The sequence below is a fragment of the Pleurodeles waltl genome, chromosome 10 (assembly GCF_031143425.1).
Source record: "Pleurodeles waltl isolate 20211129_DDA chromosome 10, aPleWal1.hap1.20221129, whole genome shotgun sequence".
Classification (NCBI taxonomy): Eukaryota; Metazoa; Chordata; class Amphibia; order Caudata; family Salamandridae; genus Pleurodeles; species Pleurodeles waltl.
The window spans coordinates 203,429,423-203,453,065 of NC_090449.1; positions in this window are offsets into that span (position 1 = coordinate 203,429,423).

Here is a 23,643-nt window from a genome sequence, read left to right on the forward strand (position 1 = left end):
AGACGTGTCAGTAAGTCGCAGGATGCTGACTGCAGGAGTTTCCCATCACCCTTGGCTCCCTAGGGGACCCGGCTTATTTGAATACGGGGTGCTGATTCAAGTTTCTACAGTAACCATGAAGACGCAGGGGATTTTGTATATACTTAGAACAAGACCGACACCGTGGAGTGACTCTGCTTTTGCAGGGGTAGGGGGCAGGTTTTAGAGCCGCTTAATCAGTGGCGTAACAAAACTGTTGGGGGCCTCCCTACAAAGAACATGAAGAGGGCTCCCTCTCCGGACTCAGGGCCATATTTATACTCCGTTTGCGCCGAAATTGCGTCGTTTTTTTTGACGCAATTTCGACGCAAAACTAACGCCAACTAACGCCATATTTATACTATGGCGTTAGAGGCGAATAGCGCCAAAGTTCCCGGAATGTGCGTCATTTTTTAGCGTGAACCCCTTCCTTGCGTTAATGATATGCAAGGGAGGCGTTCCCGTCTAAAAAATGACTCCCAGGCCTTTACGTGGTATTTATACTCCCGGGCAAAAGAGACGCCCGGGAGTTGGCGTGGCAAAAAACGGCGCATTTGCGCCACTTTTTAACGCCTGCTCAGGGCAGGCGTTAAGGGGCCTGTGGGCTCAAAATGAGCCCACAGGTGCCCTCCCATGCCCCCAGGGACCCCCCCTGCCACCCTTGCCCACCCCAGCAGGACCCCCAAGGATGGAGGGACCCACCCCAGGGACATTCAGGTAAGTTCAGGTAAGTATAATTTTTTATTTTTTATATTTTTTTTTGGTGGCATAGGGGGGCCTTATTTGTGCCCCCCTACATGCCACTATGCCCAATGACCATGCCCAGGGGACAGAAGTCCCCTGGGCATGGCCATTGGGCAAGGGGGCATGACTCCTATCTTTACAATGATAGGAGTCATGTTGATGGGGGATGGGCGTCGTTAAAAAATGGCGCAAGTCGGGTTAAGACGATTTTTTCGACGTAACCTGACTTGCCCCATTTTAAGACGCCCATGCGCCATTTTCCCCCTACGCCGGCGCTGTCTGGTCTACGTGGTTTTTTCCCACGCAAACCAGGCAGCGCCGGTCTGATTGCGCCGTCTAACGCCATTCCATAAATACGGCGCCCGCATGGCGCTTCAGAATGGCGTTAGACGGCGCAAAACTTTTTGACGCTAAACTGCGTTAGCGCAGTTTAGCGTCAAAAAGTATAAATATGGGCCTCACTCAGGCCAGGTGCTCTGCTGAGGGGGCCCACTGGAGCTCGCCCCCCTCCTCCATCGCTGGGGCAGCGGGGCCTTTGTTACGCCACTGCGCTTGACCAGTGCAGCCAAACCTGGCGAGGTCGCATGTGGGGTGGAGTGTTTGGACATAAAGCTCCTGCTGCAGAGTTCATTGTGTGTCCATGAGTTTTCAGGCAACAATAGAAAATCAAGCTAACTCTGGTAATTAATGTCCCCTCTGAAAAGAGAGGGGGTTTTGTCCAGTGGCAGTTTTAATTCGTCATAAAGTAGCACAGAGAGTTAATATGCCTGCTGAAAAGAACGTGTGCCATGCAGATCAAATAAGTGAAATGTATGTGGCTAGTTTAGTAGATTACTGCTTTTGTCACAGAAATGCTTTTGCTACTTGAAATTTATGAATTACAATCCTAATATGTCATAGTGATAACTGACAAAGAGCTGTATGCAAACTGCAGGGGACAGGTTAGACCATTATGTTTTTCGGCAGTGTTCATTATTGTCATGTTGCTAAAAAGGGGTAGCGTGGGTAGAAGTGCATTCTTTTAAGTAAAGTAAATCCCAACCACTGTGGTATGTTTTACATTTTGCGTTTGTGCTTCTCCAAAGCAAACACTCTAAAAATATACTGCTTACTGGAATGGATGACATGCAGTCGTCTCGGGCCGGCCAAACACACATGCGGAGTAGGCTCTCTCCAGCCCGGCTCTGTGTTGCCGTGCTGGAGAGAGCCTACACAGGCTCCCAGTCTGCTTGGGAGCGCCCTGGCTGGGCACTCCCAGCCAATCCTAATGCTGCTTTGAGCAGCGTCAGGACTGGCCGCAGAGCAGGCTGGGAGCCTGTGCCTGCAGCGAGACAGTGGAAAGGAGCGGCATGGCGAGGAGTGAGGTAAGTTTTTATGTTATTTCTTTCTTTCTTATTGCATTTTAGACCCCCTCCAACCTCCCCCGTGCCGCACCCGCCCTGCTCCTTATGAGCGAAGTGAGCCGCGACTGATGACATGTGATTCCTACACCTTGTAATCCTCATTATCTTATGTAGCGCAGTGATTTACACACTGACACTATACACTGGTATGAGTAGTGATATATAAAAAATTAAATGCATGTGAGAGAGGGGCTATGGAGAGAGGAGGGGCACTGTTGCAGGCTGGTAGCGAGGGGTTCTGTGGAGAAGAAGGTAAAAGGGGGAGGTGCCAAAAAAGACTGTCATAGTAGGCACCACTAGCACTAAAGCCGGCCCTGCAGGGGCGTAGCTATCTTTGCTCATCAGGTGCAGTGGCACTAGGGCCCACTGCATCACAACTATTGTTACTCGGTAGACCAGTGAGGGATAGTACATAATGGGCTTACCATCAGCCCCTTTGGGAATATACATAGGAGACGGGCCAAACCTAGGGCCTGATTTGTACTTTTTGACGCAAAAATGCACAAACGCAATTCGGCAGCAAAAAGTCTAGCGCCGGTTTGCACCATTTCACTGCGCCAGCTGGGCACAATGATAAAGGAATGGCACAAGCCGGTGCTAAACTTGGGCTAATGTCTTAAAAGAAGATGCTAGCTGGGTGGGGGTGGCGGTAGGGAAGGAGGGGGTTGTGCATCAAAAAGATGACACTAGTCTGGTTAGAGAGGCAAAAAAAATGCTTCCAACCAGACTAGCACCTTTTCCTGGTGCACAACCACCAAAAACATGACTCCTGTCTTAGGAAAGACAGGAGTCAGGCCCACCACTCCATTGGCTAGCACAGGGGACAAGTGTCCCCTGGTCATTGCCATTTCACCCTGTGCCATGCAGGGAGCCCCAAGTTAGGGCCCCTAATGGCAAAAAGAATAAAAATAAAAAATAATTAACCAGACTTACCTGGGATAGGGTCCCCCATCCTCTGGTGTCCCTCTTGTGTGGGTTGGGTGGTTCTGGGGCTTAGATAGGGCACCTGTGGATCCGTTCCATGGTGTTTAACCATGGAAATGGGTCCACAGGTCTCTAACACCTGGTCTGACCCAGGCATTAACCAATAGTGCAGAGCAAGCTTTGTACCATTATTTGGCCCCTCCTCCCACCCGTGCATCATTTTAGCATTGGAGGATAAATATGGGGCTTTAAGGATAGCAAATTTTTTTAGATGGGAATGCCTACCTTGCATCTCATTGACGCAAGGTAGGTCCACACATCCCAAAAAATGAAGCAAATGCCTATATTTTGATGTTAGACTCATCTAACGTCAAAATATAAATATGGAGTTAGGGTTGCGCCAAAATTGCGAGAAAAAAAAATGAGGCATATTCGGCACAAACAAAGTATAAATCTGCCCCCTAATAGGTATACGCTGCGAGGAGAGGGTCCAGACATCACACATGACTCACAGGAGACTGGGACTGGGGGGATGTTCATAGGGGTGCATAGGTTGGCATGTTGGTATTGTTTAAGTTGCATAACTGTGTTGTCTATTCAATCAATCAATCAATTTGTAAAACGCGCTACATACCCGTGAGGGTTTCAAGGCGCTGGGGGGGAGGGTGCTGCTACTGCTCGAAGAGCCATGTCTTGAGGAGTTTTCTGAAGGAAAGAAGGTCCTGGGTCTGTCGTAGATGCGACGGGAGGGTGTTCCAGGTCTTGGTGGCGAGGTACGAGAATGATCTGCCGCCGGAAGATTTGCGCCGGATGCGGGGGATGGAGGCGAGGACGAGGTTTGCGGAGCGGAGATGCCGGGTGGGGGTGTAGAAGCTGAGTCTGTTGTTCAGGTATGTTGGTCTGGTGTTGTGGAGTGCCTTGTGTGCGTGGGTGAGGAGCTTGAAGGTGATCCTCTTGTTGACGGGGAGCTGTCTATTGAAAGAATATTCCTGATGAATTTTCTCATGTCAGATCCACCGACTATCACTAATCTGTTTATAAGTGACAAGCACTGGTGGTAGCTGTAATATTTTCTTACAATATGTAACTGTTTGTTTTGAAAATGCAATAAAATCTGTTTTAAAAAATCACAACTTTTGTTGCCTTTTACCACCGAACTGGGGGTAGAAATTTTGCTTGCATTAGAGAACTTGCCAACTTTGCTGCAACCAGGCATGCCAGAGAAGCACTGACAGAATGGTATGTGCTGTTTTGTTTGCAAAAATATTGAACAGGCTTCTGTGGCCTTCTTATGGAGCGTGTTTCATTGCTGTGAAAGAATATCAATTTCACTGGAAACAGCAGTGCGGTAAGCCATAGCGGCCTCCAAGTACATTGTGCCTATTTATCCAAACTTCAGAGTTAGTAATGTTTACATCTTACAAACTTTGACTTCAAATTCAACGCTGAAAAAATAAATAAAAAATGCCTGTTGCAGTGTAAAACAATTAATTAAAAATTCAATGACAGGGAAACTTGGAGGGAACAGAACATTTATTAGTGTGAAGTACAGTATCTAGGAGAGTTTTTTTGGAGGGCGTTATTTGCTTTAAGCAATAAAATATGGTAGTGGAGGAAGAGTGAAGCGTTTTTGGCAAACTAGCTTCGCAGGGAATACCGGTGGGACAGAAACTGAATTTATATATAATGGTTTTAGGATTTGAGAAAAAGGGTTGGTTTACAGTTCATATGCTCATTTTAGAATGGTGCGAGCAATGGAATGTTTTTTAGGTGAATTATGGCGGCAGTGTAGGACGGACTGCTGATTCATATAAGCATGCTGATGGTGTGAACACGTTTTCGACAGGGGAGGTGGGACATTCTAGACGAGGTAAATGAATATGGGAGGAGCTAGAACTGGGGAATGGAGTAAAAACAGTCGTACACCTTTGCAAAGCATTTCAGTTTTGCAAGAAACCAGTCACTAGTGAAAGGACATATTTTTGTATGAAATTGGAATTAATTTTGGGATGTGGAATGCCAGATGTGTTTGAAGTAGTGGGGAGTAAGGTATAGATTTCTGAGAGGACATTGTGTATGACACTGCTTTCAGAAAGAAGCAACAAATGAAGACAACGGTTTGAAAGATAAGGACAGGACAGTTAAATGTATGATTCAGGTGGGATGTTCTGGGAATGGACCAGTTATTTAAGAGATACGAATAGGTCAGATAAAGTTATGATTCAGTAGGGATATGTTGGGAATGGGAAATATGATAGGCTAAAAGTGTGCGCTCCATGAATATTGACCCAAGAATATTGATGGGACACAATATTGAAGAAAATGATAAAAAACAATTTTTGACTGGCTATCTAGAGTTTCTATATCTAACGCCACATTTAAGTGGCTACACAGAACATATATCTACTGGGGACATAGGTTCGGAGGAAGGAATAGTAAACCTATACTTCCTTGTATGGACTTACCTTTCGATATTTTGTCCCTCGTTATTCTGTGAAAGGTTGGGGGCCTGCTGAAAGGTTGAAGGCTCCCGTGCTTCAAAAAGGATGCAGAGACCGGGGTTAGTGCCCTGATCTGGGTTACGTTCATCCTCCTTTTTATCCCAGCATATCCACATTTGAAATGCTTATTCCTCTTGTTGCCTCCATTCCACATGCCACATTATAGGACGATTTAGTGGATTTACTGTAGCCTGTCTTGGGCTTTATTCCAGTAGACATCAAGCTCTCCGGTTCAAGGTGGCCTCTCATCACTTTTGTTTCTTTGTTTTCTTCCAAAACTTCGTTTCTCACTCCATTTCACAACTTTCAGCATGCTTGGGCCCTCTACTGATTTCCTGGTCATCTCAGTATGCCTCTTTCTCAATACCAGCACAAGATCTACAAATTAGCTACTGGGTATCTCACCTTTTGGCTGTGAAATAATCCCAGTAAGCAGGTCTTAGGTTTTAGGGGACCTGCGCTCACAGTGACATCCATTAGAATTTGTGTTATTTCTCCCTAGTGTTGGGTTACCCAGTCTGGTCTAGCATAAGAAGACTTAGCTACTCAGTGAGTCCTAGTTATCTTTTATGGATGAAGTAAGTTGTGTGTAGAAAAATTAAACCTTAGGAGCTTAAAGTGATCATTTCTGGACACTTTGGGTGTGAGGCTTAAAAAAGGCCAGGGTCCAGTCCTCTTCATACGATCTTTTTATTAACATTGGCTAACCAGTTTTCTCTCCAGACTTCAACAGTACTCTTAGTTGTTTTGAAGAGTTGTAGGTATAAAATGAAATCTATCTTTCTCCTAACCTCCATTGTAAACAGCAGGTGTTAGACATGTAGGAAGTTACATATGTACTTCTCCCCGGATATGTTTTAGCACCATGTTACTGTCCCATATTTCAAAACTGACCCATACACATGGTATTCCCTTGCAAGAAGTCTGCGTCTATGTGTGCATGGTTTATAAAAGTCTCCTACCACCTCGAACCCTTACCTCAGAGGTACCCCAGTTAGAATTTAGAGCTTTCCTGTGGTCCTCGAAGACCTATGAGCCGTGTACTGGGGGTATGTGCCACTTTCTGCCATGACCACTTTACATATTTTCCACAACAGCATTCAGTGATACTTGCCTATCCTCAACAGTTAGTCTTGAGTGCACTACTTGGTTTAGTAAACTTAACAGTTAGGTTATTGATGTTTAATTTATTTCTAAATGTTTTTGCACACATTCACCTACATTAATCTGCAGAACACATACCTGTTCATGGTGTGATATTCACCTCAAGTTGCCAATAATTAATGTAGTCTTCAGCTTAAAGTTGTTCAAGTTAGTTGTGGTTTCTGTCTGCTGTGTACTTTCCCTCGTTTTCTTTGCAGAAGCCAAGCTGTAACAGCAAGCAATAATTCAAATGTATTTCTTGTTTAGTTTCCGTTTGAATGTTCCTTGGAGTGTGAAATAAAATGCCTTCACTTGTGAATGGGAACATCCTGACCAAATTGTATCATTCAGCTACAGATATCCAGCTGAAGGTAATGCAAGAGACACTACATTGTCTGGTAGTCAGGGAAGAAGACTGAAACATTTATTATCACAACATTTAACTTGATTAGTTCAGATGCCCTTTACGTTCTCCTCAGTGGAGATGCTTTCCTTGATATTGCCCAAAAGCCTTAGACTCTTGGGCAAATACCTTTCCTCACTTGTTTGAATGAATATTTATTTGATTCACTTGATTCTGCTTTTGGAGGTTTTACCTGTAAACACCTCCTGTTTGATTTCCCCCAACCTTCTTAGCTTCCTTAACTTAGTAAATTAGAGAACATCACTTCACGGAAAGTCGAGCCTGGTTTGATTTACTTTATGACAATGTTAAACAGTTGTCTTTTTATTTGTGATCTTGTATTGCTTTGAATTGGACTGAATTATACATTAATCTACTGATTTACAAATAATTTGAATGATTTGAGTTTTTAATTTGCTAATCTGACACTTTCCTTAATTTTTGTTGGGCCAAACGCGCTTCATGATATTCTAATGTATTTGGTTTGTGTTGTTGTGCCTCACTCCGGAACTAAAGGTCCTGCTTGAGTGCAGCTCAGTGGTGCTGGAACAATTTTCTGAGCAGGGCTGCTGCCATCAATGGTACATCACTGTGCTCACAGGAATTCTGAAAAAATCGACGCATCACAAAAAGAAGGGTCAGATGTAGCAAGAAAAAAATTTGTGACTTGCAAATTGCGAGTCATACCGACTCGCAAATTGCAACTCGCAAAATTGTATGCAGAAAGGTGTCTCAGACACCTTCTGCGACTCGCTATGGGGTCGCAAAGACCCACCTCATGAATATTAATGAGGTGGGTCGCAAATTGCAACCCCATAGCGAGTCCCTGCACTCACAGGGATGGTGGCCTGCTGGCGACAGCAGACCTCCATGTCTGTGACAGCTTTTTTTAATAAAGCAGTTTTTTTTTTTGGAATTGCAGCCCGTTTTCCTTAAAGGAAAACGAGTTGCAATTCAAAAAAATAATGAAACCATTTGGTTTCATTTTTTCAGAGTAGGCAGTGGTCCATTGGACCACTGCCTGCTCTGAAAAAATATATTCAGCGACATTCACAAAGGGGCAGGGGTCCCATGGGGACCCCTTCCGTTTGCGAATGCGTTACCACCCACTTCAAGTGGGTGGTAACTGCGTGTTGGTTTGCGACCGCTTTCGCGGCGATGCTTTCAGCATGGCGATGGGGTCGCAAATGGGAAGGGAACACCCCTTCCTATTTGCGAGTCGGAATCACATTTTGCAAGTCGGTACCGACTCGCAAAATGTGACTCTGCATCGCGATGGCCGTTTTGCATGTCGCAAACTGCGTTTTTCACAGTTTGCGACATGCAAACCGGTTGCTACATCTGGCCCGAAGTGTCATAGATGAGCCACACTACTCAGAAAGAGAGTGTGTAATTGGTGTTACATGTTGGAGCACACTGTTACAAATGTATTACTAAGCATGGTGTGGTAGCACACTGGCATTTACAGAAAGCACATTTTTCATTGAAATGACCACTACATTTGCGCAGACATACAGTTTTACTGATAAAACTATATTGTGCACAAACAATAATGAGTGGAAATCAAGTTTCAATTAATATTTTTAAATTGTGCATCACCAAGTAAATGAGTTCTCATTTTTAAAATCCTATTAAAATTGTTAAATCTTAGCTTCCATAACACTTCTTAATTATAAAAATAGCGCCTCATTTGTGCTTTCCGGCCCGCTTACTTATTTTGAAATATTTGCACAGTTCATTTACAGGTATTTACATTTTCATTGTGTTAGAAAAATCAAATTCCTACAGCCTTCCATTTCTCACCAGCAAGACTGTCACATAGTTCACTTTATAAAACCCTGTCTCTTTGCATTCAGAGAAAGGAAAGTAAACACCAATTTCCACATTAAATGAATAAGCCACAATTTTTCAGAAGACATAGGGTGACATTTGACTTCTTCTTTTGAATGGACACAAATGTGATGATATAAAACAAAATTGAAAGTCATCTTTAATGTGCATTCATCTCCAGCATGGTTATTTAGGGGTGCTACCGCACCCCCTGCACCACTAGGTCCAGCGCCTGTGGCACAGCTTGTACTTCAGTCTGCACTCGCTGGCACACTGTCTCTACCAGTCCTCTTTAAAAGCATAAGGGCCAATTGGGTTCTCAACGCGTCAAAGAAATTCCCACATACGCACAAGTTATCCTTCATACAAACCCCAGACATGACCAAGATAAAAGACTCTAGATATGAGGACTGAACAAACATTTGTGGAGCGCTGGTTGGCCGGTGCCACTGCCTGTTACCACATAGCCTGCTTGAGGTGGGAGCGGCCGCTGTCACTCACAGAAGGGGTTCACTTTGGAGGTTCACTGACACCAAAGCCCAGCTCGGATGTTGACAAAACATAAATGTAATGCAGTGCCACCATTGTTCGTAGAGCTCATTAGAGGGAAGCAACTAATGTCCTGAACTAAAATGCAGCACAAGAGATCACAGCTCTTTGTCTTATGGCAATGCAGCGTGAAGTATCTGCCCTTCATTTTCAATACAACACAAGGCAGTGAGAGTGCAGTGTTGGCACAGCAGGCGGACAGAGAGTTTAACAGTTGTGCAGCACCAAGCACGGGTCACTGCACGTATCACTGCACGTATCAGTGGGAGAGGGCTCATTTGCACTGCTCATGTGTTACATTAGAGGGACTTTTGTCTTGGATGGAAGTAGGAACACGTCCTTATTATGTTTTGAAACACATTTATTATGGTGGTTGAATAGTTTGGTGCCTTTGATGCGTAACTGTGGCCGGAGATAGTTGGGTTCTTAATGTTGCGCCTGTTGCTGTGCATTCACTATCGTGATAGTAAAACTGTCATTAAATATATGTTCTCCGTGCAAGAGCTAGAAAGAGATACTTGCCAAAGATTGTCAACATTTTATAAACAATTTAGTTAACAGGTTTTTCAAAGGTTGACAATTGACAAATTACAAGTGCAACAAGATGTTAATTGTACAAGTAGACACTTACAAGGACAAACAGATACTCAGCCCAAGCATCAACCTTGTCTTGTTCAAACACTTAATCCCCTCAAATTCTATTTTAGTCTTCCCTCGACCCTCAATCCATACGTATCCCACCCATTCGTAAACCAAACAATTCTCAGCCCTCTGGGCTCTCTATACAGTTTTAATAATCGAAGACTAGTTAGTCCAATTCTACACTTGATACGACTCCCAAGCAAGCCACCAACAAGAGCGGGTGTGAGGTCTAACCCTGGTTCCAGGCAGTTGAATCTTTTGGTGTGTAAGAAAGGGTGTCCAAGTCTGTGAGTGTGGTTTTCTTTTTTCTTTGACTAGTGAGCACAGCAAACGTCTTGCACCAAAGTCGATGTTAGGAGAAAATTATAGGTAAAATAATCCCTGTTGTCTCTACAAAATGTATATTATATGACACTTAAGAGAAGGCAGCACAAGTTGCACAGACAGGTCTTGGGAAAAGTGTTAAGGTCAGAAGAGCACAGTGTAGGAGGGCCACATCAATATATCCTTAGGGCAATCCTTGAATGGGAGCTAGCTGAAATGGATTCTGGCAGGTTGGTTGGACCGGTGAATAGATTCCTTTCAGTCACCAGCTCTATCAAATCGATTTAATGCACTCATTTGAATTGTGCTCATAAATGTCAATTGGTTGCTTATGACATACAACACTGCAACTTCATCCGGTGTCTATGCAGAAGAAAGCGCGACTATCAAGGTCCTAATGGAAAACTAGAATCAACAGATGCAAGCTCCTATTGAATTTTGTAGATGAGACTTTGGACATTAGTCGAATATCACAAGAAACAGATTTCTGGCATCCACGGATGTAACAGACACTGGTAAACATGATGTAAGAAAGAGTCAGAAGATGGCAATTAATTATTTGCCGTACAAAGTTAATCATGGAGAGAGATTTACATTGTACGTGGATCAAGGGGTTGAAAAAAAATGATGGTCACCACACCACCATGGAGGCCAACATTCAGGTACATGTGCAGAGTTTGATAACTGTAACAAGAAGCGTGGCTTTGGCCTTGAATAACATTGCTAACCCCAGTGCACCTGTCTGTAATGAACTGATGACTCATTTGAAAGCAAGCAGCACAATTTACAGCCAACAGTGCTGCTGCAAAAGTGGATGAACAATCTGTACACTTGGAGTTTCTAGAAATAATGAAATAATCCTTGAAATAAGGCATTTTAGTTTGAACTGATTCCTAGTGCTGCTCCCCAAATTACAACATCTAGAGGTACAGTGAAAGCTCTGTAGTCAGTGACCTGCCTGTGGGCCCATGTTTACAGTGTGTCACGCAACCAAGGGCTGCTTGAAAATTTGTAGTGCTGCACTGTGCGAAAGGCAGGAGAGAGCACTGCACAAGATGTAGTAAAAGTCATCTTAGATGACATCATCAATGGTGCTCACGATAAAGCTGACTCCTCCGTGACACTAACCTTCACACTCTTGCGTAAAGGCTGGCAAGCGGACTCTATTTTAGGATTTACACTGGAATTACACTCTCCAAAAATAGTCTTAGATGTAGACAACAGTTCGGTGGTCAGACAGAAGATGCACATATTACATCTAGGCATATCAAATGATATATTTCGCTTGGGCCTCCTTGTACCTGGCATTAGGATTAGGGTCAAAGCTAAATCACAGTAACGTAGTAAGTATGGCTTTGCACCAAAACAGAAGGTTTTTGCACTGGAACACCACAGTCATGCCACCCCTTGTATACATTAACAGGGGCATGGTGCAGAGATGATCTTCTATTGGTGTTTGCGCCAAAGGTCACTGCAAGCCCTTATTAAATCTGGGTTGTTTTGTCTAAAGTTGTTGCACAGTTTGGCGGACCTAAAGCAGCACGGCACCATGCTGTAGGTGAAATGTTTTCCCACCTTTCATGTACAACTGCTTTGCTTGTGATGTTTATATGTGTTAAAATAGATGTAACTACAGTTTGCAGACTACCTGAAATCAGGTCTGTCCAGACAGCTGCAAACTTGAGTACTCCAAGTTGAGAAGATTAAGGGAAAACTGGGGAGAGTGCAATACCAGGATTAGTCACAAGCTGCAAAGATAGAAGAAGACATAGAATGGAGCAACATTCACATTGCAAAACGGAAATATATTACTAATAATAGTAAATGGGCACACCCTAAACAAATAAATAAATAAAACTTAGTGAAGATTACGACATACATGCGATTAGTATTAGCAGCAATAGCAGTCATTGTTGATAACTTCAGTGTTTACCTTAAGCTAAGCATTAAGCAAACATAGATATGTATTATGATTTAACATTGTACATAAAAATATTTATGCTATAACAGATGTTTTAGTTAAGGAATTGTTTCCAGAAATATGTAATATCTTCCCTCTATTGCTTAGCTTTTCACATGTTAGCATCAAATGCAGATTTCAACAAATTAATTATACAAACTCATAACTTCTAACGTCTCTCACTTTGTAACACACACCCACCATAGTTCCAAGGTAACTAAATTCTATTATGAAAATACAGGGTAATAGTATAACCATAAGTTGCTTGTTTAAGGTTCGTATTTTATTACATCCATAAAGCAATTAAGAAAAATCAAATTCATGAGTAAATTGAGACATTAACAACCAAACTGTTTAGTTAAATGTGGAAAACAACTTCATACCTTATTAGTAATCCTTATTTGTGCCTGGAGATTTCTGAAATAAAAGTATATAATAACTGTTATCTATATAGATTGGTAAGTAGTGGTAACTATAACAATAATGTGACCTATGTTAGCATACCTCACAATTGTCACAGGGCACAGTTCCCTGCTTCAAGACCTCTTATTATTAAAAAGGACCCATATCTAAAATGCCTGCCGTATTTATATGCACCCTTCTAAAATAATGTCAACAACAAGGCACCAGTTTTCTATCCCTAAAGCTGTGGTCAAAAATAATATGGTACCCCAAAGATGGAGTTTCTCCTTGTTAACAATATCCTACCTGAAACCCTATGATCCTTAAGCAACTCTTAGATTCAAGATAGCATAGCGAAAAGAGCTGTTAGCTTAAATAGGCCATCAGCAGAAAAAAAAAATTGTCAGATAATGTGTGACTGAAAGCAAATAGCTGAAAACAAAACTTAATAAAGGTTCATTCTAAAGCAGGGGTCTCCACCCTTTTCTTTAATAGGTGCTACTTATGCTAAATGCAAATCATCCTGAGCTATTAATGTTAGTGTTGTATTAGTGATCACTGTAAAGAAATGGCTCCCTGTTGCAGTTACCCCCCACTTTTTGCCTGATACTGATGCTGACTTGACTGAGAAGTGTGCTGGGACCCTGCTAACCAGGCCCCAGCACCAGTGTTCTTTCACCTAAAATGTACCATTGATCCCACAATTGGCACACCCTGGCATCCAGATAAGTCCCTTGTAACTGGTACCTCTGGTACCAAGGGCCCTGATGCCAGGGAAGGTCTCTAAGGGCTGCAGCATGCATTATGCCACCCTAGAGACCCCTCACTCAGCACAGCCACACTGCTTACAAGCCTGTGTGTGCTAGTGAGAACAAAATGAGTAAGTCGACATGGCACTCCCCTCAGGGTGCCATGCCAGCCTCTCACTGCCTGTGCAGTATAGATAAGACACCCCTCCAGCAGGCCTTACAGCCCTAAGGCAGGGTGCACTATACCATAGGTGAAGGGTACCAGTGCATGAGCACTGTGCCCCTACAGTGTCTAAGCAAAACCTTAGACATTGTAAGTGCAGGGTAGCCATAAGAGTATATGGTCTGGGAGTCTGTTTTACTCGAACTCCACAGCACCATAATGGCTACACTGAAAACTGGGAAGTTTGGTATCAAACTTCTCAGCCCAATAAATGCACACTGATGCCAGTGTACATTTTATTGTAAAATACACCACAGAGGGCACCTTAGAGGTACCCCCTGAAACTTAACCAACTATCTGTGTAGGCTGACTGGTTCCAGCAGCCTGCCACACTAGAGACATGTTGCTGGCCCCATGGGGAGAGTGCCTTTGTCACTCTGAGGCCAGTAACAAAGCCTGCACTGGGTGGAGATGCTAACACCTCCCCCAGGCAGGAGCTGTAACACCTGGCGGTGAGCCTCAAAGGCTCACCCCTTTGTCACAGCCCAGCAGGGCACTCCAGCTTAGTGGAGTTGCCCGCCCCCTCCGGCCACGGCCCCCACTTTTGGCGGCAAGGCTGGAGGGAACAAAGAAAGCAACAAGGAGGAGTCACTGGCCAGTCAGGACAGCCCCTAAGGTGTCCTGAGCTGAGGTGACTCTAACTTTTAGAAATCCTCCATCTTGCAGATGGAGGATTCCCCCAATAGGGTTAGGATTGTGACCCCCTCCCCTTGGGAGGAGGCACAAAGAGGGTGTACCCACCCTCAGGGCTAGTAGCCATTGGCTACTAACCCCCCAGACCTAAACACGCCCTTAAATTTAGTATTTAAGGGCTACCCTGAACCCTAGAAAATTATATTCCTGCAACTACAAGAAGAACGACTGCCTAGCTGAAAACCCCTGCAGAGGAAGACCAGAAGACGACAACTGCCTTGGCTCCAGAAACTCACCGGCCTGTCTCCTGCCTTCCAAAGATCCTGCTCCAGCGACGCCTTCCAAAGGGACCAGCGACCTCGACATCCTCTGAGGACTGCCCCTGCTTCGAAAAGACAAGAAACTCCCGAGGACAGCGGACCTGCTCCAAGAAAGGCTGCAACTTTGTTTCCAGCAGCCTTGAAAGAACCCTGCAAGCTCCCCGCAAGAAGCGTGAGACTTGCAACACTGCACCCGGCGACCCCGACTCGGCTGGTGGAGACCCAACACCTCAGGAGGGACCCCAGGACTACTCTGATACTGTGAGTACCAAAACCTGTCCCCCCTGAACCCCCACAGCGCCGCCTGCAGAGGGAATCCCGAGGCTTCCCCTGACCGCGACTCTTTGAATCCTAAGTCCCGACGCCTGGGAGAGACCCTGCACCCGCAGCCCCCAGGACCTGAAGGACCGAACTTTCACTGGAGAAGTGACCCCCAGGAGTCCCTCTCCCTTGCCCAAGTGGAGGTTTCCCCGAGGAACCCCCCCCCTTGCCTGCCTGCAGCGCTGAAGAGATCCCGAGATCTCTCATAGACTAACATTGCGAACCCGACGCTTGTTTCTACACTGCACCCGGCCGCCCCCGCGCCGCTGAGGGTGAAATTTCTGTGTGGGCTTGTGTCCCCCCCGGTGCCCTACAAAACCCCCCCTGGTCTGCCCTCCGAAGACGCGGGTACTTACCTGCAAGCAGACCGGGGCACCCCCTTCTCTCCATTCTAGCCTATGTGTTTTGGGCACCACTTTGAACTCTGCACCTGACCGGCCCTGAGCTGCTGGTGTGGTGACTTTGGGGTTGCTCTGAACCCCCAACGGTGGGCTACCTTGGACCAAGAACTGAACCCTGTAAGTGTCTTACTTACCTGGTAAAATTAACAAAAACTTACCTCCCCCAGGAACTGTGAAAATTGCACTGTGTCCACTTTTAAAACAGCTATTTGTCAATAACTTGAAAAGCATACATGCAATTTTTATGATTTAAAGTTCCTAAAGTACTTACCTGCAATACCTTTCGAATGAGATATTACATGTAGAATTTGAACCTGTGGTTCTTAAAATAAACTAAGAAAATATATTTTTCTATACAAAAACCTATTGGCTGGATTTGTCTCTGAGTGTGTGTACCTCATTTATTGTCTATGTGTATGTACAACAAATGCTTAACACTACTCCTTGGATAAGCCTACTGCTCGACCACACTACCACAAAATAGAGCATTAGTATTATCTATTTTTACCACTATTTTACCTCTAAGGGGAACCCTTGGACTCTGTGCATGCTATTCCTTACTTTGAAATAGCACATACAGAGCCAACTTCCTACATTGGTGGATCAGCGGTGGGGTACAAGACTTTGCATTTGCTGGACTACTCAGCCAATACCTGATCACACGACAAATTCCAAAATTGTCATTAGAAATTGATTTTTGCAATTTGAAAAGTTTTCTAAATTCTTAAAAGACCTGCTAGGGCCTTGTGTTAGATCCTGTTTAGCATTTCTTTTAGAGTTTAAAAGTTTGTAAAAGTTTGAATTAGATTCTAGAACCAGTTGTAGATTCTTAAAAAGTATTCCAACTTTTAGAAGCAAAATGTCTAGCACAGATGTGACTGTGGTGGAACTCGACACCACACCTTACCTCCATCTTAAGATGAGGGAGCTAAGGTCACTCTGTAAAATAAAGAAAATAACAATGGGCCCCAAACCTACCAAAATACAGCTCCAGGAGCTTTTGGCAGAGTTTGAAAAGGCCAACCCCTCTGAGGGTGGCAACTCAGAGGAAGAGGATAGTGACTTGGAGGAAAATTCCCCCCTACCAGTCCTATCTAGGGAGAACAGGGTCCCTCAAACCCTGACTCCAAAAATAATAGTCAGAGATGCTGGTTCCCTCACAGGAGAGACCAACACCTCTGAAATCACTGAGGATAACCCCAGTGAAGAGGACATCCAGTTAGCCAGGATGGCCAAAAGATTGGCTTTGGAAAGACAGATCCTAGCCATAGAAAGGGAAAGAAAAGAGATGGGCCTAGGTCCCATCGATGGTGGCAGCAACTTAAATAGGGTCAGAGATTCTCCTGACATCCTAAAAATCCCCAAAGGGATTGTAACAAAATATGAAGATGGTGATGACATCACCAAATGGTTCACAGCTTTTGAGAGGGCTTGTGTAACCAGAAAAGTAAACAGATCTCACTGGGGTGCTCTCCTTTGGGAAATGTTCACTGGAAAGTGTAGAGATAGACTCCTCACACTCTCTGGAAAAGATGCAGAATCTTATGACCTCATGAAGGGTACCCTGATTGAGGGCTTTGGATTCTCCACTGAGGAGTATAGAATTAGATTCAGGGGGGCTCAAAAATCCTCGAGCCAGACCTGGGTTGATTTTGTAGACTACTCAGTAAAAACACTAGATGGTTGGTTAACTGGAAATGAAGTGTGTGACTATGTTGGGCTTTATAATTTGTTTATGAAAGAACACATTTTAAGTAACTGCTTCAATGAAAAGTTGCATCAGTATCTGGTAGACCTAGGTCCAATTTCTCCCCAAGAATTGGGAAAGAAGGCAGACCACTGGGTCAAGACTAGGGTAACCAAAACTTCCACTGGGGGTGACCAAAAGAAAGGGGTTACAAAAACTCCCCAGGAGAAAGTGGGTGACACTAGAAACAAAGAAAAAGAGTCCTCTGTAGGCCCCCAAAAACCAGAACAGGTGGGTGGGCCCCAAGACACAACCCAAAACAAAGGTGGGTACCAGGGTAAGAACTGGGATGCCACTAAGGCATGGTGCCACAACTGTAAACAGTCTGGGCACCACACCAAGGACACTTCCTGTCCCAAAAACAAACCCCAGAACAAAATTCCAGGGGTAACCAGTGTAGCCATGGGAGATGACTCCTCAGATGAGGAGGTCTTCATAGCCTTCAACTGGAAACAGGGCCCAACAGGTGAGTTGGAGATTCCAGAGGGAAGTAGACACTTCCACCACCTACTGGTGAATGGAATCCCAACCACTGCCCTGAGAGACACTTGTGCCAGTCACACTATTGTGCATGACAGGCTGGTGCTCTCAAACCAGTACATCCCAGGTGAGACTGCCAGGGTAAGAGTTAGCCTAGACAGGGTCACTAAGAGGCCTGTGGCTTTAGTACCCATAGAAGTGGGTGGCACCCTTAGCTGGAGAAGGGTAGTAGTCAGTACAGACCTCCCCCTTGATTGTCTCCTTGGAAATGACTACCCAGAGGTTAGTCAGAGCCCCAAGAGAGGAACTGGTCCAGTGCCAGTCCTCTCCCAAGGATTCTGGAAGTCCTGCCTCTGCAGTAAATGCCAGCAGGCCCCAGAAGAAGAAGAAAAGAAAACAGAGTAGGAAGGGTGGACAACCTTTAGCCAAGGTTACAGCAAGCCAAGGAGATTCTGCTCCAGTAGGGGAGAACTCCAAAAATGGCCCTGATAAAGTCCAACCTGACCCACAAGAAGTCCTGGCTAGTCAGGCAACTGTTAAACCTGAGTGGGTGGCTCCTCAGCTAACAGAAGAAAGAGTGGAAGAAGGGTGTTTACTACAAGATGTGGTAACCCCCCACTCTAATACAGCAGACAGGCAACCTGAGCCCAAAGAGGCCTGTAACTTAGCCCCTTCCCTTTTAGGTGAAGAGCTAAAGGTGTGGTTCTGGGCACTGACAGCTGTCAGTGGCCTCTGCTGGGTGTTAGCCTTTATGGCTGCACTATCCTTAGCATGGTGGCCTGACCCCATGCCAAATAGCAAGTTAGGCCCCCTGACCCTATTGGTCATGGTGGGGTTACTCCAGCTCTGGGTAACCTCTCTGGGTGAGCTAGGGGTAACCCTGGCCAAGATAAGGTTAGCAGAGGTGGATACCTCTAAGACCAAAATAGAAAGAATGGGTGGAGACATTGAAGAGGCAGACAAGAGGCAATTCAGACTAGGTCCTATCACTGTGGAAGTAGGTCAGTTCCCCAAAGGGAATGACCTGAACAGAAGGATGTAAGGCAGAGTAGGCCCTGCAACTAACCAGCCTATTTCTCCTACTCTTCCTCGCCTGACAGACTAGGAAGACTCTCCCAGCTTGGGCTGAGTCTCCTGGCCTGTGGGCTGGGGGGGGGCTTGTGTAAAGAAATGGCTCCCTGTTGCAGTTACCCCCCACTTTTTGCCTGATACTGATGCTGACTTGACTGAGAAGTGTGCTGGGACCCTGCTAACCAGGCCCCAGCACCAGTGTTCTTTCACCTAAAATGTACCATTGATCCCACAATTGGCACACCCTGGCATCCAGATAAGTCCCTTGTAACTGGTACCTCTGGTACCAAGGGCCCTGATGCCAGGGAAGGTCTCTAAGGGCTGCAGCATGCATTATGCCACCCTAGAGACCCCTCACTCAGCACAGCCACACTGCTTACAAGCCTGTGTGTGCTAGTGAGAACAAAATGAGTAAGTCGACATGGCACTCCCCTCAGGGTGCCATGCCAGCCTCTCACTGCCTGTGCAGTATAGATAAGACACCCCTCCAGCAGGCCTTACAGCCCTAAGGCAGGGTGCACTATACCATAGGTGAAGGGTACCAGTGCATGAGCACTGTGCCCCTACAGTGTCTAAGCAAAACCTTAGACATTGTAAGTGCAGGGTAGCCATAAGAGTATATGGTCTGGGAGTCTGTTTTACACGAACTCCACAGCACCATAATGGCTACACTGAAAACTGGGAAGTTTGGGATCAAACTTCTCAGCACAATAAATGCACACTGATGCCAGTGTACATTTTATTGTAAAATACACCACAGAGGGCACCTTAGAGGCACCCCCTGAAACTTAACCAACTATCTGTGTAGGCTGACTGGTTCCAGCGGCCTGCCACACTAGAGACATGTTGCTGGCCCCATGGGGAGAGTGCCTTTGTCACTCTGAGGCCAGTAACAAAGCCTGCACTGGGTGGAGATGCTAACACCTCCCCCAGGCAGGAGCTGTAACACCTGGCGGTGAGCCTCAAAGGCTCACCCCTTTGTCACAGCCCAGCAGGGCACTCCAGCTTTGTGGAGTTGCCCGCCCCCTCCGGCCACGGCCCCCACTTTTGCCGGCAAGGCTGGAGGGAACAAAGAAAGCAACAAGGAGGAGTCACTGGCCAGTCAGGACAGCCCCTAAGGTGTCCTGAGCTGAGGTGACTCTAACTTTTAGAAATCCTCCATCTTGCAGATGGAGGATTCCCCCAATAGGGTTAGGATTGTGACCCCCTCCCCTTGGGAGGAGGCACAAAGAGGGTGTACCCACCCTCAGGGCTAGTAGCCATTGGCTACTAACCCCCCAGACCTAAACACGCCCTTAAATTTAGTATTTAAGGGCTACCCTGAACCCTAGAAAATTAGATTCCTGCAACTACAAGAAGAAGGACTGCCTAGCTGAAAACCCCTGCAGAGGAAGACCAGAAGACGACAACTGCCTTGGCTCCAGAAACTCACCGGCCTGTCTCCTGCCTTCCAAAGATCCTGCTCCAGCGACGCCTTCCAAAGGGACCAGCGACCTCGACATCCTCTGAGGACTGCCCCTGCTTCGAAAAGACAAGAAACTCCCGAGGACAGCGGACCTGCTCCAAGAAAGGCTGCAACTTTGTTTCCAGCAGCCTTGAAAGAACCCTGCAAGCTCCCCGCAAGAAGCGTGAGACTTGCAACACTGCACCCGGCGACCCCGACTCGGCTGGTGGAGACCCAACACCTCAGGAGGGACCCCAGGACTACTCTGATACTGTGAGTACCAAAACCTGTCCCCCCTGAACCCCCACAGCGCCGCCTGCAGAGGGAATCCCGAGGCTTCCCCTGACCGCGACTCTTTGAATCCTAAGTCCCGACGCCTGGGAGAGACCCTGCACCCGCAGCCCCCAGGACCTGAAGGACCGAACTTTCACTGGAGAAGTGACCCCCAGGAGTCCCTCTCCCTTGCCCAAGTGGAGGTTTCCCCGAGGAACCCCCCCCTTGCCTGCCTGCAGCGCTGAAGAGATCCCGAGATCTCTCATAGACTAACATTGCGAACCCGACGCTTGTTTCTACACTGCACCCGGCCGCCCCCGCGCCGCTGAGGGTGAAATTTCTGTGTGGGCTTGTGTCCCCCCCGGTGCCCTACAAAACCCCCCCTGGTCTGCCCTCCGAAGACGCGGGTACTTACCTGCAAGCAGACCGGAACCGGGGCACCCCCTTCTCTCCATTCTAGCCTATGTGTTTTGGGCACCACTTTGAACTCTGCACCTGACCGGCCCTGAGCTGCTGGTGTGGTGACTTTGGGGTTGCTCTGAACCCCCAACGGTGGGCTACCTTGGACCAAGAACTGAACCCTGTAAGTGTCTTACTTACCTGGTAAAATTAACAAAAACTTACCTCCCCCAGGAACTGTGAAAATTGCACTGTGTCCACTTTTAAAACAGCTATTTGTCAATAACTTGAAAAGTATACATGCAATTTTTATGATTTAAAGTTCCTAAAGTACTTACCTGCAATACCTTTCGAATGAGATATTACATGTAGAATTTGAACCTGTGGTTCTTAAAATAAACTAAGAAAATATATTTTTCTATACAAAAACCTATTGGCTGGATTTGTCTCTGAGTGTGTGTACCTCATTTATTGTCTATGTGTATGTACAACAAATGCTTAACACTACTCCTTGGATAAGCCTACTGCTCGACCACACTACCACAAAATAGAGCATTAGTATTATCTATTTTTACCACTATTTTACCTCTAAGGGGAACCCTTGGACTCTGTGCATGCTATTCCTTACTTTGAAATAGCACATACAGAGCCAACTTCCTACAATCACATTAGACAATATATGACATTTTCATCAACTATCAGCTTATATTTTCTGAAAATGCACACATGTACGTTCAAATACACTCTTTTCAATTTTCCATACATTTGTTCATTCAGCCAAGCAATAACATCTAATTTATTATACTGGACTGCTACTTATAGGTACCTGGAGAGCTACCCATAGCTCACGACCTACTCGTTGGAGAAGTCTGTTCTAAAGAACTCTGTAATTGCTTGGGTGACTCTGCCTGACCAAGCCTGTAGTACAAACTTGTCTCAAAAAATAAAAGCACTATATCAAAGTACACACACTTGAAACTGTGAAATTGCAAATGTCTCACTAAATCAGTTATAGTTCCTTTGATCCTTCGATAGGTTCAATGCACAGTAAGAATAGACACCCAATAAAATCTAATGACTGAAAAGGGTAAGACCAATTACCATGTAAGCCAAAATACAAAATAGAGCAAACACAAGTGGAACACAGAAAAGCAATAAGGTGAACTTGTAACAATGACATTAAGGAGAAGCTGCACTGCAGCGCTGATCTTTAAGACCAGAGACTGAAGTGACTGTCTGCACATGACCATTTTAAGCTATGCATGGGGTAATCACCGGCTTGCAGACAACATTCGTCTTTATTATCTGTGTGCAACCGGTACCCAAAGCATAACGAAAAAAACAAGAGCATCTATTTAGTTGAAAAAGGTCAACATACATTTTTCATGAATTTGGCAACCATTTTTGTCAGTGTTTTTTTCGGAAGACTGGACCAATTTATCACCGTGGTCTGGGGCAGCTCTACATTGTCCAGTGCGACTGGAGTTTGCTCAGCTACCTGCCTAGACAGGTTTGTGATCACATGCTCCTCTCACCCATGTACAGCCATATTGATCACGTGATCGTAATTTGATTTTTCTGTCTGCTCTCTTGCTTAAGAACGAAAACATTGTAAAGCAGAAAAATACATTTGATCAAACTGTGTAACACATGGACTGTGATAGGCATTTTATATATGGGTCTTTGTTAGAGCTAATTGTAACTTGTATATGGGAACCGCAATATATGTTTGTATCCATACCAAGATTAACCACATTTTCATCAGCCAGACAGTCAGTGTCCCACAGTCTGATGTATCTCAGTTCAGATTGATTTATTGATTGATCAGACCCTGAAACATACAGGGACTGTTATTTATGGGCGTTTTATTTTGCCATGAACCTTACACCAAGACCAGACAGCAGATTAAATTCAAAAACCAAGTTTGTCCTTGTACAGTTACATCGAAACCTGGTAAGGTTTTCACCTCTCACACACTGACATGCCGTAATTACGTATCTCTCTGTGAGCTCATCTGTCTCCAGGGTCATGACTCAACCCTCATCTATACCTCTCTTTTCTTCCCAGATGAAAGAGAAAACCCTGTCTCTTAAAATAAATATCATCTTGACAAACACTTTGCAGCACTGCCAGAGCTCTTTACTTCTGAGCTGCACGAATGTAAAGAGGCATTATATCTAGTTTTCAGAAAAATGCGCTTCTTAACTCATTTTGTAAATGCATCATGTATGCAAATGAACATCTGGTTCAGGTTTAGAGTCTTTCAGTGGAGCAGATGTGAGAAAATAAGGTCTTACTATCCGGTTTCACCGTCCTGTACAGGAAGCGAGGATTGCTTACAGAAACCTTTGTTTGGTATTTGTGCAATGAAAATTAAATGATTAATTGCACACAGACTGCAAAAAAGGAAGGATATTCTACTGCATAGGAATTCGCGAATTCCCTGTTTATTAACTAACTGTATCTCATTCTCCAAGGGCACAATGGCGGGCGGGGGATCACTTAAATCTTTCAAAGGGAGAAAGATGAGGGTCCTCAGTAAGCAGAGCTCAAGAAACCAAGGCCCGGCTTCAATTAGAATGCGCGCGAAGCAGAGCAAAACGTAGTTACTGTGTTGTGCAAATGGGAGAGAGCAGACCTCCGCAGTACCCTGGGCCTAGCTGTATCGGGCGTTTCTGAGGTGTACCACCCCCTAAAAAAATCTGAAAGTCGGCCCTTGTCAGTTTTCAGACGAGTCCT